Source organism: Leucopleurus acutus (assembly GCF_964270905.1).
Source record: "Leucopleurus acutus genome assembly, chromosome: 9".
NCBI classification, from domain to species: domain Eukaryota; kingdom Metazoa; phylum Chordata; class Mammalia; order Artiodactyla; family Delphinidae; genus Leucopleurus; species Leucopleurus acutus.
The window spans coordinates 33570459-33589385 of record NC_139144.1 but is presented as its reverse complement, the minus strand read 5'-3'; positions in this window follow the sequence as shown (position 1 = coordinate 33589385).

Here is an 18927-nt window from a genome sequence, read left to right as displayed (position 1 = left end):
AAGACCATGTATATTAGATTTAAAGAATTTAAAGTGCTCAGTTAAAATATCTATGTTTACTTCTATTCCTGGTGGTTTCTTGAACTATTCTGCAAGAATTACTTAGAAAAAATACATAACATTTTTGTTTGTGCTGCAGTGACTATCCCTGGCTTGGCTTTTCCCCCTCTAGAGTGGAAATGTTCATTTGAGCAACATTTTCAAGAGAAACTTTTCCATAGAATTAAAGAAGTTCAGCATAGTTGCTCTTTCATGCTAAATAGCTTTAGCAGTGGTGCACTTGAAAAACTCCAAAAATAATGGGAATAGCAGGGCTCTAAGAGAGAAAAAGATCCTGCAGATGAATCTTTATTTTCAGTATTTGAAATAAGCACAGTTATATAATGCAGCTTTTTTTAAAAAAATAAATTTATTTATTTATTTTTTGACTGCGTTGGGTCTTCGTTGCTGCGCGCGGGCTTTCTCTAGTTGCAGCGAGCAGGAGCTGCTCTTCGTTGCGTTGTGCAGACTTCTCATTGCGGTGGCCTCTCTTACTGTGGAGCACCAGCTCTAGGCGTGCGGGCTCAGTAGTTGTGGCACTCAGGCTGAGTAGTTGTGGCACTCAGGCTCAGTAGTTGTGGCTCGCAGGCTCTAGAGCGCAGGCTCAGTAGTTGTGGCGCACGGGCTTAGTTGCTCTGCGGCATGTGGGATCTTCCCGGACCAGGGCTCAAACCCGTTTCCCCTGCATTGGCAGGCGGATTCCTAACCACTGTGCCACCAGGGAAGTCTCTATAATGCAACTTTAATACTCTGTGATTATGAGTATCCCTGTGCATTCTATCTGCTTAATTCATTCTCATAAAACGAAGGAGAGAGAAGCTTGATGGAACAAACTGACTGATTTAGGAGCCATTTCTTATTTCTCACTTATTTAAAATAATAAATTGTAAAGAAAAAAAGCAGCTTATTGGAATTTATTGTGCTTTTCAGGTATGATATTTCAAATTTTTGTAGAGACTAAAATTTTTAGAGTCTAGGCAAATTGAAAACTATTTTGTTAACAAAAAATTCATAATGTGAAAGTAAATGAAGACTCTCAAGGATAACAGCAGAAAAGATTATTTAGCCTATTTAGTTTATACCTCCAAGTGTTTATAAAAATAATAGCCTTTTAATCTTGTCCTGCTACTTTGAAGTTATTAATAATGTAAATATAGAAGAGATTTTTATAAAACTTAGAAGTTTATAAAACTTCTATTCCACTGCAACAATTTAAATATATTTTTAACAAGAAAAGTCCTTATAGTCTAAAGTCAGAACTAATAATGTTTGAAAACAAGGAAGCCAATCAAATTTGGGTTGATTTTTCCTTTTACTTTTTGTGCTGTTGTGTTTTTCATATTGAAAATCTTTCATGCCCATGACACATTCAAAAGTAGACACATTGTGCACTGTATATCTTAAACTTACCTCACTTTTCTTTGTTCTTTTTATTTTGTAATATAATGAACTTAATTTAAAGTAATCATGTACAACATATTCATAACTTAGACTACACATGTAGGCTGGTCTCAACTAAGTCATTATTTTCCATGAAGCCTTCCCTGATCCTTGACACTAGAAATTACCTCTCACTCCTCCGAGGTTAGAATTCAGAAGCATGAATTTGACATAGCACTTCATATATTGCAAGACATTTATCATTAAAAAAATTGTTTTTACACTTATCTCCTCTGTTAGAGTGTAAACTGATTAGAAAGACTGATTTATCTTTGTATATAAGTAAACTCCATGAGTGCAGGGTTTTTCTTTTTTGGTTTGGTTTAGTCTATATTGCTTATTGCTAATTTCCCAATACCTAAAATTGTGCTTGACACATAGTATATACTCAATAAATATTTGTTGAATGAATGCATGATACTATCTAACATCCAGCCTTTTATGAAGCAAGCCCTCAATTAAAGTTGTTGAACATACAAATGCTGGGGCTTTTGGGGTGCAAATGCATACTTTATCCCACCCTCTAAAATGCATGTGGTGATCCTGTTTCAAAGAAAAAAACTAGCTACTTTGGGATTGAGAATATAGACTAATTCTGCAACAAAATACATCAAAGTTCTGTCATTTCCAGTTTTGTGAAGGTGCTGAAAAGTCTTTGATCATAATTTCTTATCAGTACTATCATGTCAGATAGAGCATCATAAAGTTTAATCACTTCATACACAGACTAACTTCTAAAAAATAGTAGAGAGTATAATTGAATTTAAAGGAAACTTTTTTGAGACTTACTCTGTATGAATGATTTTTGTCACATCTGGCAATGTATATTGAGTAAACATGAGGTTTTTATTAAGTAGCCCTATGATACAGTCCTATTTTAAGAGAAGAAATGGTAAAATTGTCCAGAAAAAGAGCAAGTCTATGACCTAAAACTCCTTAAACAATAATTTTCAAGTTAAAAAAGTAAAGTGGCTGAGAACCGCATACAAATTATCAAGTGGGATTCTGGGAAGTTACAATAAACTCATTTCACCTTCTACTTTGAAATAGCTATGATTTTCAGATAGTAAAATCTATGCTTTGATTTTTACAGAATCTTTAATTTTTACATTTCTCATTTCACAATGGCCAATATCAAATAGTTAGCATTATCTAAAATGTAGTAATATAATGTCATAAGTTTTAATTATGTAGCTAGCTAACAAAAATGATTTATAGAATCACTAGCTTCTGAAAATAATGAATATAACAGATACATTTTTCTGTAAAGACTTTAGTGTATTGGGTATACTTTGAACTGGATTTGTTCATGTCTACAGTTCTCTCTCTAATAAATGTCATCAAAAAATACTTGGTGAAATAATGTTTTCTTATTTATTTAACAAATATTTGAGCCCCCAAAGGTGTAGGGCACTGTGGAGGGCAGAAATTGATGCATAAGTTGTGGTCCTTGCTCACCACCCCGTAAAAGGCAGCATATAAATGCCATTTATGCAGCCCTTAAAAATGTCTGCGATGTACCCCAAAAGCCCTTAACTTTCTTTAATGGCCCATTTTAAAGACTGTATTTAGAAATCCATCCAAACCCTTCTTGAACATATCTAAATGATATAAAAATATCAAAGTGCCTTCAAAAAATAATGACTCTATCAAATAAACTATTTAGTTATTTTTCTCAATCAGAGGTTTCTTGGTTCATCATGTCCTAACAGAGATTGACAGTAAAGGGCCACAAGAAACTCACTACGTACCCTCTAAAGAACTTTCTTTTTTCCGAAGATCTCTCAAGGTTGAAACGATGCTTTCTAATTCTAAATACCAAACAAGTTCACACACATCCCACCAGTTCCTTTCAGGAATTTTTGAACCTCAATGATATATCCTCTTATTTTAAGGTTCTAGTTTGTAGTGCCCTGGTTCTCTCAGCCTTGTCTCTTAAGATACTCATTGATGGATGTCTTGGATCATTTGTTGCCTTTTTCCAGACTTCTGTCTTCCTTTCACTGTTTTTGGAGCAATATTCAACATCCAGGCAGGGGTTCACTATGATTTTATGAAAGGAGAAGTTCTGTTTTCCATCTTGTTTCAGTGATGTGTGAGTATCACCCAGGGTGGGGAGATTTCAGGCTTTTTGGACCTCTATCTCAGGCTGCTGTTTAAATGCAACTATGCACACTAACTCCTCAATCTCTTCCCGAGGTATTGGTTATTGTTTGGAGCAGAGCCCCTTGTTTTTTCTCTTACCTAGACTGAAGCTTATTTTGTACCCTTTATGTTCTTGGGTGAATGGATGGAGGAGAAGAATAGATAACTGTTAACCAGTGTGTTAAAGTGGTGAGTAGAAATCATCAGCACTGTCATATCCCACAGATAGGATAGTCTTACCCACTAATGATTAAATAGATCAGGTTCATCTCAATGATGTCACACAAAAGTTTAGCCTTATAATTTTGTCTGGCTGTCCCCTAATTTGAAAATGACTGGCCTGGACTTAGTGATCTTTAAAGCCCTTTTGAGCTCTAATATTTTACTGATTCTCCTGAAACAGGAAATTGCTACCCAAGGTTGACTTTGCTTATAGCTTATTTCTTGCCATTTAGTATTTAAATAGTGTCTAGAGAAAATTTTATCACAGCCAACATGGAGACTTATAAGTTGAATTTTCTGGGAAGAAATGCAGAATAAGCTAAAGGATAATAAATTTCCATCTAGAGAGTTGTAATCATAGCAGAATTCATTTTTTGAAAAATCTCACTTATATATACGAGTGAGAGGAAGAGCGAGTGGGCTTTCATCCCCCATGCACCAGCCTTTAGAAATTTTAGCATCACTTTTTCAAAAATTCACCATTTTGGCCATATTAAAATGTACAATTCAGTGACATTTAGTACATTCCCCATGTTGTATGACCATCCTCACTACCTAGTTCCAGAATATTTTTGTCATCCCAAGGGGAAACCCTACCTATCACCACTTTTAAGGAGAGAGGGAGCAAACATTTCATGGACACTTGGCATCATTTGTTCTTTTGGTTCTAGTACTTATAAAACTAAACATAAATTCTAGCCAAACTTTAGTACTCACTTTCACCTTCTGTAGGCTGAAACTATTAAGATTCAAGAAATAAAAACTAAACTCATAACTTAAATATACATAGAATATTTTTTTCATAGAATATTAAATAATGAGATACAATTCAATCTGAAGTCAATATATTCTTGTCTATTACATTATGGTTTTATCTAATGGGTGATCTTTTAAATTTTTTTAACTTTTCTGTTTATGTAGTACACAGTTTGCTACTAGTTGCACTTTTCTCACCCTATGAGACCATAGTGTGTTTTCCAAAGGATTAATCTGCTGAAAAAGATTCTAAACCTACTTGCATTGTAGTTAGCTAAGTGAAATTCCTTGTGCTAGCAAGCCTAGGAGTAGTAATTCATACTGTATACAGTGTAGAAATGTTCTTTGAGGAATTGGGTCAGTCATCTCCCTTTCGTTTTACTTTTCTTTTTCTCTCTTTTTTGGTGCTGAAAACTGGGATCATTTTTACTTTCAAAGCTAAGGTTTTTCCCAGTTTTTTTAAAATATAAATTTATTTATTTATTTATTTATTTATTTATCCTTGGCTGCATTGGGTCTTTGTTGCTGTGCGCAAGCTTTCTCTAGTTGCGGTAAGCGGAGGCTACTCTTCATTGCGGTGCATGGGCTTCTCACTGCGGTGGATTCTCTTGTTGCAGAGCACAGGCTCTAGGCGCGCCGGCTTCAGTAGTTGTGGCTCACAGGCTCAGTACTTGTGGCTCGCCGGCTCTAGAGCGCAGGCTCAGTAGTTGTGGCGCACGGGCTTAGTTGCTCCGTGGCACGTGGGATCTTCCCGGACCAGGGCTCAAATCCGTGTCCCTTGCATTGGCAGGCGGATTCTTAACCACTGCACCACGAGGGAAGTCCCTTTTCCCAGTTTTTAAAAAATTATAATTAAATACGCTTTAGCCACTGTTGTCTCCTCTTCAAATTATGGGTTGGAAACATTTCGATTTTTATTTAAATAAATTTATACTTATAGAAACTCTGAAAGAATAGTGCAGTGAATCCACACAGCTTTTTGACTTAACTCTGTATCTGTGTATACAATTTTTTTGTTTGAACTATTTGAAAAAGGTTGCAGTCATCTTGACACTTCACCCTTTCAGTCTGCATCTTCTAAGAATAATGATATTCTCCCATAGAATCATTATGCTATTTTCATAGCTAAGAAAACTAACATGCATTCAGTCACATTAGCTAATATGCATAGTTCAAATTCAGTTTCCCAAAGTGACCCAAATACCTTTTGTGGATATTTATTTGTTAGATCCTGCATGCAGTCAAGGTTTAAGTACAGCATACCGAAATCATATCTTTTCAGTGTCTTTTAATCTAGACCACTACACACCCACCCCAGCCTTTCAGGCTGGTTGTGTGTAGAATTTCTCACATTCTGAATTTGTCAGATTATTTTCTCCAGATTAGATTCGGGTTAAACACTTTTGGCAAGAACACTTCTAAGCAAAGTTGTAAACCTTACACTGTATTACAGTACAGGTTCATGGAGGCACGTGTGTTGTTCCACTATTGATGATGCGAAATTTGGTTACCTTGTTAATGTGACGACTGCCAGATCTCTCCATTGTAAAGGAATATTCCTTTCTTTTATGATTAATAAGTAATCTGTAGCATGATACTTTGAGTCCCTTCAAATACCCTTCTTTCCAACAAACATTCACCCAAAGGTTTTAGAATCCATTGATATTTTCTGTCTAAATTTGTTATTATATTGAAGGCTGCAGAATGATTTCTTAATTCTATCAGTTATACATTCACTAACTGTCATTCACCTGTAAAGAACTTTCCCACTCCTTCTCTCTCTCTGTGTGTGTGTGTGTGTGTGTGTGTGTGTGTGTGCACGTGCGTGTCTGTGTTTGACTTCATTTTTAAGAGTTTGTGGGGGGGGTATGTGTCTGTATCACATATATATGGAGTTTCACCCTTTGTAATATATTTACAAATGTTTTCTGCAGTTTATCATTTCTCTTCAACTTTGTTTATAGTATGTGTCACACATTTTTTTTCTATGTAATTGAATTTATCAATTTCTTTTATTGCAAATGGATTTTGAGTGGTAATTAGCAAGGATTCTCTCACACCCAGATGATGAAGAAATTCACTTATGTTTTCTTTTCAAACTGGCACGGTTTCATTCGTTTCATTTAAATCATTGCTTCATTCTGGAAATTCCCTGGCAGTCCAGTGGTTAGGACTTGGCGCTTTCACTGCCGTGGCCTGGGTTCCATCCCTGGTTGGGGAACTAAGATCCTGCAAGCCTTTGGCGAGGCAAAGAAAAAAAATCCTTGATTAATTCTGTGTTTCACTGTATACTCATAGGTGTCCCAACACCATTTCTTAAAAAGTCCATCATTGCCTCAGTGATTTCAGAAGGCTACCTCTTTAATATACCAACTTTCCATATGTAAATTGGTCTATTTCTAGACTTTCTGTTCCACTCACTTATCTGTGTGTCTATTTTCATGGACTAGTACCACACTGTTTTAATTATGGAGATTTTATAGTATGTTTTAATATCTGGTAAGAATAGTCTCGATTTGCTGCCTCCATGCCCAGGGTTTTCATAGCTATTTCAGCAGGTTTAGTTTTGCAAATAAACTTTAGAATCATATTATCTATCTCTAAGGGGGAAAAGAAAAAAACACTTGGACTGGGGCATATGAGAACTCTCTGTATTTTCCACTCAATTTTGCTATGAACCTAAAACTCCTCTAGGGACTTCCCTGGCTGTCCAGTGGTTGAGACTCTGTGCTCCCAATGTGTGTGTGTGTGGGGGGGGGGCATGGGTATTTTCCCTGGTCAGATCCTTCATGCCGCACTGCACAGCCAAAAAAACCCTCTAAAAAATAAAGTTTATTAATTTAAAAAAATTGTTAGAATGGATGAGTTGTGTTGAATTTATATATGAATTTGGGAAGAATTGTCATCTGTATGATGTTATATCCAAGAATGAAGCATTTCTTTTCCTACTTTGATGTCTTTCAGGAGGGTTGTAAAGTTCTCCTAAGTATTCCTACATATTTAATCTTTACTGTTGCTGTTGTACATGGATTTTCTTTTCCATTATATTTTCTAACTGGATGTGTTTATACATTTGAAGACCCCTGGTTTTTGCATTTTTGATTTTATACGTTGCTACCTTATATATGAATTCTCTTATTGTTTATGTTAGTTTTATCATTGATGCCTTTTGGTTTTCTATGTTCAGTACACCTTCATATCACCTCCAAATAGAGATTTTTTTAACTTCATCTTTCCAGTCTTTATGCCTCTAATTTTCTCTTGCCTAACTGCATTTACTACCTCCAATACAAAGTTATATAGTAATGGAGATAGTAGACATTTTTTTTTTTATGTTGGGGATAGGAGTTAATTAATTAATTTATTTTTGCTGTGTTGGGTCTTCGTTTCTGTGCGAGGGCTTTCTCTAGTTGTGGCAGGTGGGGGCCGCTCTTCATCACGGTGCGCGGGCCTCTCACTATAGCGGCCTCTCTTGCTGCGGAGCACAAGCTCCAGACGCACAGGCTCAGTAGTTGTGGCTCACAGGCCTAGTTGCTCCGCAGCATGTGGGATTCTCCCAGACCAGGGCTCGAACCCGTGTCCCCTGCATTAGCAGGCAGATTCTCAACCACTGTGCCACCAGGGAAGCCCAAAAAAAAAGAATAGTTATTGAATTTTGTAAAGAGCCATTAGACAACTGGAAATAATCATACGATTTTTCTCTTTAGACTATTAATATGGTGAATTATATTAATGTATTACCTACTATTAAACATTCTTATATATGTAGAATAAATCCCCTTTGGTGTATTTGTTTGAAATGTGCTCTTGGAGTCTACTTGCTACTTATCTCATTCAGAATATTTGCATTGTTATTCTTAAATGAAATTTGTCTGTACTTTTCTATTTCGTGCTACCTTTAAGTTTAGATATCAATGTTAAACTTGCTTCACAAAACAATTTGGATTTAAAAAAAAAATTCCCTGAAACAATCTGGATAACCTTGGTATTATCTGGTTTTTGGAGTCTTGTCAGAATTACCCTTGGAAATCATGTGGGCCTGGCGCTTTTTCTTGAATTAGTTCTTTAATAAATGTCTCTATTTCTTCTAGAAATTGGTCTGTTTAAGCTTTCTGTCCCTACGGACGGCAACATTGATAAAAGGAAACATATTTTAATATGAGTAAGTTCATGCTAATACCTCCAATTCAAATCCAACACAAGAGAGATCTTCCTCACCTTCCCTTACTCCACATTTCTATCTTCCTTCTCTCACAAAATGAAAAATATGGGCTCCCAACAACATCCATATTTCCACTCATGATTTTCAAATCATACACAGCTTCAATTCTATTAGCCTAAAAGACCATGTTTTTTTTACTTGGGGAGGGTCATGAACACCTTTTAGAATCTGATGGGAGCACTAAACTCTTTCTTTAGAAAAATAAACATAAACACATCTAGTTCTGAATACATATTCAAAGATTCAGGGTCTCTCTAAAGTTCATTCACTTGGCTACCCCCTAGCCAAGGACCCTAGGTTAAGACTCATTTCCTTAAACTACCTACTGTAAGGAGTATCATGTTCTAGAAAAGATTCAATTATTAGATGGAGAGTTGGATTAGATCATTTTAAGACATTACTCAACCCTGAGGTTCCAATCTAGAATGTTTAACCGAATGGTAAAACAAAACAATACAGCATGAAAGACTGATCAAGCATTTATGGACTATTTATACAAATGACCAATTTTAAAGGACTATATGAATTTAAGAATGGTAACTAAGAGATTCTTCCAAGTTAAGAGGTTCTCTCTCTCCCTCTCTTTTTTCTTTTGAATAATTTTCTACAAAAATTTGTTTTTTTCCCATATATTGAGAATTATTTTTCACTGAATTGAAGTATACATATCACTCCATATTTTTAAATTATACATTCTATCTTTGGAGATAAAAAATAGTCACAATTTGATTACATTATTTTAAATAGATAAAAACATGTATGTTTTAAAAACTTCAAACAGTACTAAAAAATGTGAAATTTAAGCCTCCCTTCAATATGTGAACTGCAGTCAACTAATTTCTGGAAACTACCATGTCCATGTCATATATGTTTCCAAAGTACTTAACAGCAGATATGTGCATATTTCCATTTCATGCATGAACACATGCACTACATTAATACAGATACACAAATGGCAGCATAGAATACATACTATTCTACACCTTGTTTTACACTTTACCTATATATTTTGGATGGTTTTTTATATCAGTACATACAGATTGTATCATTTTGTTAATGTTTTTCTTCATTTTTTGAATAACTAAACTATTGAATGGGTTGCCATAATAAACTTTTTATTAATTTAATTATATTTATTTTTGGCTATTCTTCATTGCTGCACACAGGCTTTTCCCTAGTTGCAGTGAGCGGGGGCTACTCTTCATTGTGGTGCGCGGGCGTATTGCTGTGGCTTCTCTTGTTGCGGAGCACGGGCTCTAGGCGCGCGGGCTTCAGTAGTTGTGGCTCGTGGGCTCTAGAGCACAGGCTCAGTAGTTGTGGGCGCATGGGCTTAGCTGCTCCTCGGCATGTGGGATCTTCCCAGACCAGGGCTCGAACCCGTGTCTCCTGCACTGGCAGGCGGATTCTTAACCACTGCGCCGCTAGGGAAGCCCCATAATACACTTTTACTAGTTTTCTGTTGATGGACATTTAAGTTGCATCAATAAGGAGTTTCATATGTGAATATTTGTGCCCATGCTCATGTATATCTAAGGTATATTTCTAGAAGTAGCAATTTTTTTTTTTTTTTGGCCTTGCTGTGGGGCTTGCAGAATTTTAGTTCCCTGACCAGGAATTAAACCCGGGCCTTCAGCAATGAAAGTGCAGGGTCCTTACCACTGGACTGTCAGGGAATTCCTGCTCTTTAAATTTAAAAGCAAATTTTTCATACTAGTTTGGCAATTATTAGGTAAAATAAGTGTATATATTTGGGTATATCTTAAGATATAAACTCAACTTAAAATGTCAGTTTTTAAAATGTATTAGTGTCCTGTTCTCCAAAGATGACTTACAATTCTAAATCTAATGGTCCAATTCAGATTTGGAGTACCATATATTATGAACACATTTAACTCAAACTTTGGCCCATTTCTATGAAGATCCGTGTTAAGATTTAGTGAAGTTTTATTTATTTATCTTTTATTTTTTGGCCTCGCCTCGTGGCATGCAGGATCTAACCCCGACCAGGGATCGAACCCATGCCCCCTGCAATGGAAGTGTGGAGTCTTAACCACTGGACCACCAGGGAAGTCCGAAGATTTAGTAAAGTTTTGACCAGCTGTTGGAGTGATCTGGTTAATTGAATTTTCTCATTAATTGACTTTTAGTCAGAAAGTCCTTTATTTCAACTCTTGAAGTTTTTTAAATGTGTTAGCTTCCTTTTAATCCAATAAACAATTTTTTAGCAATCTTCACGCACCTTAAAATTAAGTCTAATTGTATTTTATTGTGGAAATTATAGGACCTTTACTAAACAGTCTAAAGGTCATGGAATGAAAATTGTTTCACTAAATAAGATTTTGGTTAGCACTTTGTTTTCTCATGACACATCTCTGTCACCTAAAAGTAGAGTAACCCTTAGCTTAGTGAGAACTCAATTAACTTTTATTTAAAATCAAATATAACATTCTTTTTTTTTTTTTTTTTTGTGGTACGCATGCCTTTCACTGTTGTGGCCTCTCCCGTTGCGGAGCACAGGCTCCGGACGCACAGGCTCAGTGGCCATGGCTCACGGGCCTAGCCGCTCCACGGCATGTGGGATCTTCCCAGACCAGGGCACGAACCCGTGTCCCCAGCATCGGCAGGCGCACTCTAAACCACTGCGCCACCAGGGAAGCCCCCAAATATAAAATTCTTCTTCACACCAATTCAGTCTGTCTGGAAAGTCAGTTTACAGAATTAACTCTCTAATACGATAAGTACTAAAGAAGTACTAAGAATAATTGTTGGTATGAAAAGGTTTCTGTGCTCTGTAACTGCTGAAGTAGATTTAAAAATTAATATAAACCCTGACTGTACACATTTAGTCAAAAATCATATTGTACACTTAAAAGTGATGAATATAATTTTATGTAAACTGTACAATAAAGCTGATTTTAAGAAGAACTAGAGGATTGATTAATCAGTGGTATGAATCCCCATGACTGAAAACAATGAAACCTTTTTTTAAAATTTTTAATTATTTTTTAAAAAATATTTATATTTATTTGGTTGCACCGGGCCTTAGTTGCAGCTCCTGGGCTCTTTAGTTGTGGCATGCATGTGGGATCTAGTTACCTAACTAGGGATCAAACCTGGGCCTCCTGCATTGGGAGCACAGAGTCTTAACTACTGTGCCACCAGGGAAGTCCCTGAAACCACTTAAAAATCATATTTTATTAACTTATTTTTAAAAATTCTTTTTATACAGCATGTTCTTATTAGTTATCTATTTTATACATATTAGTGTGTATATGTCAATCCCAATCTCCCAGTTCATCCCACCACCACCACCACCCTCCCCACTTTCCCCCCGTGGTATCCATGTTTGTTCTCTACATCTGTCTCTTTTTTTTTAATAGTTTTTTAAAAAATTAAATTGTTTAATTTATTCATTTCTGGCTGCACTGGGTCTTCGTTGCTGTGCAAGGGCTTTCTCTAGTTGCAGTGAGCGGGGGCTACTCTTCCTTGCGGTGCGCGGGCTTCTCATTGCGGTGGCTTCTGCTGTTGCGGAGCACGGGCTCTAGGCACGCGGGCTTCAGTAGCTGTGGCTCGCCGTCTCTAGAGCACAGGCTCTATAGAAGTGGCGCTCGGGCTTAGTTGCTCCGCGGCATGTGGGATCTTCCCCGACCAGGGCTCGAATCCGTGTCCCCTGCATTGGCAGGCGGATTCCCAACCACTGCGCCACCAGGGAAGCCCTGTGTCTTTACTACTGCCTTGCAAACCTGTTCATCTGTACCATTTTTCTAGATTCCACATATATGCATTAATATATATTTGTTTTTCTCTAAAAATCATATTGTAAAAAGAATAAAACACAATCCCAGATCGTGGCTTGCATTGTTATATGGCTTTTTAGTCTCCTTTATTCCTCAATCTTATCTTTCATGACATTGGCATTTTTGAAGCAAACAGATCAGTTACTTATAGAATGCCTCTCCACTGGGGGTGATCTCCTTTCTCCCATGATTAGAGTCAAGTTACATATTTCCTGTTGACTGTCACAAAAGTGATATTGTCCTTAGTGTTTCATATCAGGAAGCACATGTTCATCAGTCCCATTACTGTGATGTTAACTTTTTTTTTTTTTTGCGGTACGCGGGCCTCTCACTGTTGCGGCCTCTCCCGTTGCGGAGCACAGGCTCCGGACGCGCAGGCTCAGCGGCTATGGCTCATGGGCCTAGCCGCTCTGCGGCATGTGGGATCCTCCCGGACCGGGGCACGAACCCGTGTTCCCCGCATCGGCAGGCGGACTCTCAACCACTGCGCCACCAGGGAAGCCCCTGTGATGTTAACTTTGATCACTTGGTTTATGGGGTGTCACAGATTTCTCCAGTGTACAATTACAGCTGACCCTTGAACAACGTGAATTTGAATTGTACAGGTACACTTATACATGGATAATTTTCAGTAATAAATACTACAGCACTACATGGTCCTGGTTGGTTGAATCCCAGGATACAGAGGAAGCACAGATACAGAGGGTCAGCTGTAAATTATACACAGATTAACCCCCATGTTGTTCAAGGGTCAACTGTACAAATTTTTCCCTTTGTAATTAGATATTTTCTGAGGAGAGATTTTCATACTACGTTTTTTTCATTATTCCTCACACTTTTACCCTAGTTTTGGCACCCAAAGAGCCTTGCTTGTCTTAGTTAATACTATCGTGGTTCCCAAACGGTAATTTACAGCTTCATTTTTCACATTTAGATATTTAATCCACCTGTAATTCATGGTAATGTAGTATGAGGCAAGGGTCTAAATTTATTTTCTTCCAAATAGTCAATTGTACCATCTTGATTTGTCCTTTTTCTACCAAAATGAAATGTCTTTATAAATTCTCGTATGTACTTGGATCTATTCTGGATTCTATTCCTCTGTTTATTCATTCCTACGTACATTCTTCTATGTGGTCCTTGGAATAATTTCATCCACTCCTCCCAAACTGCCCATCTTGTAGGGGCTATTATAAGCAATTAACAAAACCCTTCCCCCTTTTGTATGTTTATACATATATATATTTTGGGTAAGGACTAGAATGTTTATACTAGTACTACTAGGTCTTCCCATTCAGTAATGTATAAATGGATTCAGGATCCATGTACACAAGACAACAAATGTTTTTAGTTTTCCTTATTTCTTCTTGAGTTTTGCACCTACTAAATTTATATTAACAAGTGTAAACCCTAAATAATTCTGAGAAACCAGATCACACAAACCGTAATTTAAAATTTAAAATTGTATTACAAGTTCAATTAGATATGTGTATGCCTTCACAAATAATTTTTAATGTAACAGTACTTGAAAATAAAACTAATGTCCCTTTTTACATTTCAAAAAACATTTGCCATTGTGATGTCTCTGCTGCACTTGATTTTGTAAATATCAAATAGAATGCTTCACTTATCTGATACCAGGGATCCCAGTGTTTCAGGTAAATCAATTTTCGAGGTGACTTAAACTCCAATACTTTTATAATTTTTTTTCCTTTTTTTTTGGCTGCGCCGTGCAGCTTGCAGGATTTAGTTCCCTAACCAGGGGTTGAACCTGGGCCCCTGCAGTGAAAGCACTCAGTCCTAACTACTGGACTGCCAGGGAATTCCATAATTATTAAATTGCCTTTTCTCTTCCTTTATTAAACAGATTTATATTAAATGTGATTCTTAATCCCTTTTTAGGGTCATTGTCATTGAATATAGTTTCAGCCTAGACCCTTTCTGTCATACCCCTTTTATACTTCAGCTTTTCAGTTTAATTTGATGGTAATTTTGGACTGGGAATTTCATAAGTTAATAGGCCTCACCAATTATTTCCCTATGTTAATTCACTCATTTATACATACATACATTTATTGGAGACTTACTCCATCAGGACTTATAGGTACTATAACTATTACCTCATTGGTTACCTAATCATTTTTGCTATTTTCAAATTGCAGGATACACCAGAGAGAAACAGTACCAAGCTAGATATGTGTGGATCTTTTAGGCTTTGGGGGTTTTTGCTATGTCCCTTTTTTTGCGTGGTAAACTATACATAAAAGTTACCATTTGTAAGTGCACAGATTTGTGGCATGAATACATTCGTTGTTGTATAACCATCACCACCATCCGTCTCCAACTTTTTCATCTTCTCCAACTGAAACTCTATTCAAATTAAACTTTCTATTCTCCCTTTTATTTGTCCTTTTAATTTTTCAAAATTAAAGTGATCAGAGCCACATTCTGTGTTCTAAAACTGTCATGCTTCAGTTACTCATGTGTCCATGTTCACCTCTGAGGGGAAAGTAGGATAGTCTATTTAGGCCCTCTCTTTGAAGAGTCAATTTTTCCAAGTTTGTCAATTTTATCCCCAACTCATCGTTAAAGTATGTTGCCAGTTACATTCCCTGTATCAAGGAAGTATCCTCTCAAATTTACAAAGAAGCAATATGTGTAGTAGTCTGAAAATTACACCATGAAAATGTATGCCTGGATTAAATTATCATCAGAGAGATACAGCAGTCCCTCCTTTCACACTTTCTGTAGTTTCAATTACCTGAGGTCAACCATGATGCAAAAATACTAAAATTTCCAGAAACAAACAGTTCTTAAGTTTTAAATTGTACGCCATTGTGAGTAGTGTGATGAACTCTCGCACGATCCTGCTCAGAATCTCCAACCATCAACGTCATCATAGATCCAAGATCCAGCATCACCTGAAGCAGATGATCTTGCTTCTGACCTATCATCAGATCAACAGTAGCCTAACAATGTCTGTCATTCACCTCAATCTCGTCACATAGGCATTTTTATCATCTCGTATTATCACAAGTGTAATTACGGTATAGTATTTGGAGAACACATTCATGTAACTTTGTTTATTTTATATTGTTTTGTTTTGTTTTGCCACGCTGCACTGCTTGTGGGATCTTAGTCCCCAACCAGGGATTGAACCCGGGCGCTCAGCAGTGAAAGCACGGAGTCCTAAACACTGGACCGCCATGGAATTTCTTACAGCATATTGTTTTTTGCTTTTGTTTTCGCTTTTTTTGGCCGCGTTGGGTCTTAGCTGCAGCACGTGGGATCTTTTGTTGTGGCGTGCGGGCTTCTCTCTAGTTGTGGTGTGTGGGTTCTCTCTCTAGTTGAGGCACGTGGGCTCAGTAGTTGTGGCATGTGGGATCTTAGTTCCCTGACCGGGGATCAAACCCGCGTTGCCTGTATTGGAAGGATTCTTTACCACTGGACCACCAAGGAAGTCCCAGTATATTCTTTTAACTGTTCTACTTTATTATTGTTAATCTCTTACTGTGCCTAATTTATAAGTTAAACTTTATCATAGGTATGTACATAAAGAAAAAAAAATGTGTAGTACAGGGTTTGGTACTACCCGTGGTTTCAGGCATCCACTGGGGGTCTTAGAATGCATACCCCCAGGATAAATGGGGAACCGTACATACCTAGATTGCACTTCATAGAGTCCTGTGAGGACTCACAACTTTCTTTTTAAGCTTGTGACCATCGTGCTGATGTTTCCTGACTGGGTAGCCTTTTTAGGGTCACTTGCAAGCACGTGTAGGGCAGAATTAGTGAAATCACTTTAAGTATACAGGATTCCATAGTATGCATATTTTGTACCACTATTATGTTGTCCTCGCCATTATTTTTTATTTAGTTTTTTGGCTGCATTGGGTCTTCATTGCTGCGCACGGGCTTTCTCTAGTTGCGGGGAGTGGGGGTTACTCTTCGTTGCAGTGCGTGGGCTTCTCATTGTGGTGGGATCTCTTGTTGCAGAGCATGGGGTCTAGGCATACGGCCTTCAGTAGTTGCAGCATGCAGGCTCAATAGTTGCAGCACATGGGCTCTAGGCCACACGGGCTTAGTTGCTCCGCAGCATGTGGGATCCTCCCAGACCAGGGCTCAAACTGTGTCCCCTGCACCAGCAGGCAGATTCTTAACCACTGTGCAACAAGGGAAGTCTCACCATATTGTTTTTGAAAATTGTTACCTTAATTTCATTTTGAAATAATTTTGTGGTGTAAATAATTCCAGAGTATAGAAGCTTATTTTCCTTCAGTAATATCTCAATATCTTTTGTTTCAAGAGAAGACCTCCCTTTCACATACTCTTGGTGGGAGTATAAACTGGCAAAGCCTGTTATTCCATTTACTTGTGTATTTGCTTTCTTGGAAGTTACTTAAACCTTTCTCATTTCCTATATTCATTACTCCTCAGTGGTATCTCTCTCATCTTACCTTTTCATGTGTCTTTTGTATAATAAAAAAAATGCACTGATTTTAATCATTGAATCCACTTAATTTCAAATTCAGTTTAGTGGGAAGAAGAAAATCCATACACTCAAAACATTAAATATGACATTGGGGTAGACCTATTTAGAACAAATAAACCTTCAACTTACATTATAAATAATAGTCTCTTAATTGCCATAATGAAGCAATATACATGTGTGCCTCACAGTTCTCAAGGTGCTATTAAATTCAAATGTTCTAAGCAGTAATATCCTAAAAAAAAGCAGCCGAGGAAAGACAACTATTCTTCTTGAATCCATGGGCAATGTCTGTATGTTACGTGCTTTTACCTTAAGAGATGTATGCACAATGTCTGTGAACTTACATTGTTTTATACATGCACTTTACCTAGGAAGACAGTTTGCAAGTATTTTTCAAATTTTTTATCTTTTTTAAAGAGTCAGGAACATGCCTGCCTCTTTTTTTTTCTTACTATTTGTTAGTTATTTAGTTGTGTCAGGTCTTAGTTGTGGCATGTGGGCTCCTTAGTTGTGGCATGCAAACTTTTTAGTTGCAGCACACATGTGGGATCTAGTTCCCAGACCAGGGATTGAACCCGGGCCCCCGCATTGGGAGTGCGGAGTCTTAACCACTGCACCACCAGGTAACTCTCCATTTTCTCAGATCTTTAAGGGCTCCATGACCCAAGTAAGATTAAGCAGGAACCACTGTTGTAAGGAGTTAACAACAAAAGAACCACCACTACCATCCCCCTCCCAAAGTTATTTCTACCTTTCAGTGAGTTAAAAACACTATCGTAGATTTTTACTTTAATACTGTAGGGGACTTCCTTCGTGGTGCAGTGGTTAAGAATCCACCTGCCAATGCAGCAGATACAGGTTCAATCCCTGATCTGGGAAGATCCCACATGCCATGGAGCAACTAAGCCTGTGCGCCACAACTACTGAGCCTGCGCTCTAGAGCTCACGAGCCACAACTACTGAATCCCATGCCCCTAGAGCCTGTGCCCCGCAACGAGAAGCTACCGCAATGAGAAGCCTGTGCACCACAACGAAGAGTGTATGTATAGCTGATTCACTTTGTTATAAAGCAGAAACTAACACACCATTTTAAAGCAATTATACTCCAATAAAGATGTTAAAAAAAAAAAAAAGAGTAGCCCCTGTTCGCTGCAACTAGAGAGAGCTTGAATGCAGTAATGAAGACCCAATGCAGCCAAAATTAAAAGAAAAATACCGTAGGAACTCTCCTACACTGTTGGTAAGAATGTAAACTGGTACAGCCACTATGACGAAGAGTTCCTTAAAAAACTAAATATAAAGTTACCATATATGATACTGCAATACTACTCCTGGGCATATATCCAGAGAAAACCATAATTCGAAAAGATACATGCACCCCAAAGTTCACTGCAGCACTATTTACAGTAGCCAAGACATGGAAACAACCTAAATGTCCATCGACACATGAATGGATAAAGATGTGGTGTATGTGTGTATATATATACACACACATACACACACACAAATGGAATATTACTCAGCCATAAAAAAGAACGAAATAATGCCATTTGCAGCAACATGGATGGACCTACAGATTACCATACAAAATCGAAGACAGACAAGTATCATATAATATCACTCATATGTGGAATCTAAAAAAATGATACAAACGAACTTATTTACAAAACAGAGACTCACAGACTGAAAACAAACTTATGGTTGCCAAAGGGGAAAGGGCGGTGGGGGGAGGGATAAATTAGCAGGTTGGGGTGAACATATACACACTACTGTATATAAAATAGATAACCTATATAGCACAGGGAACTATACTC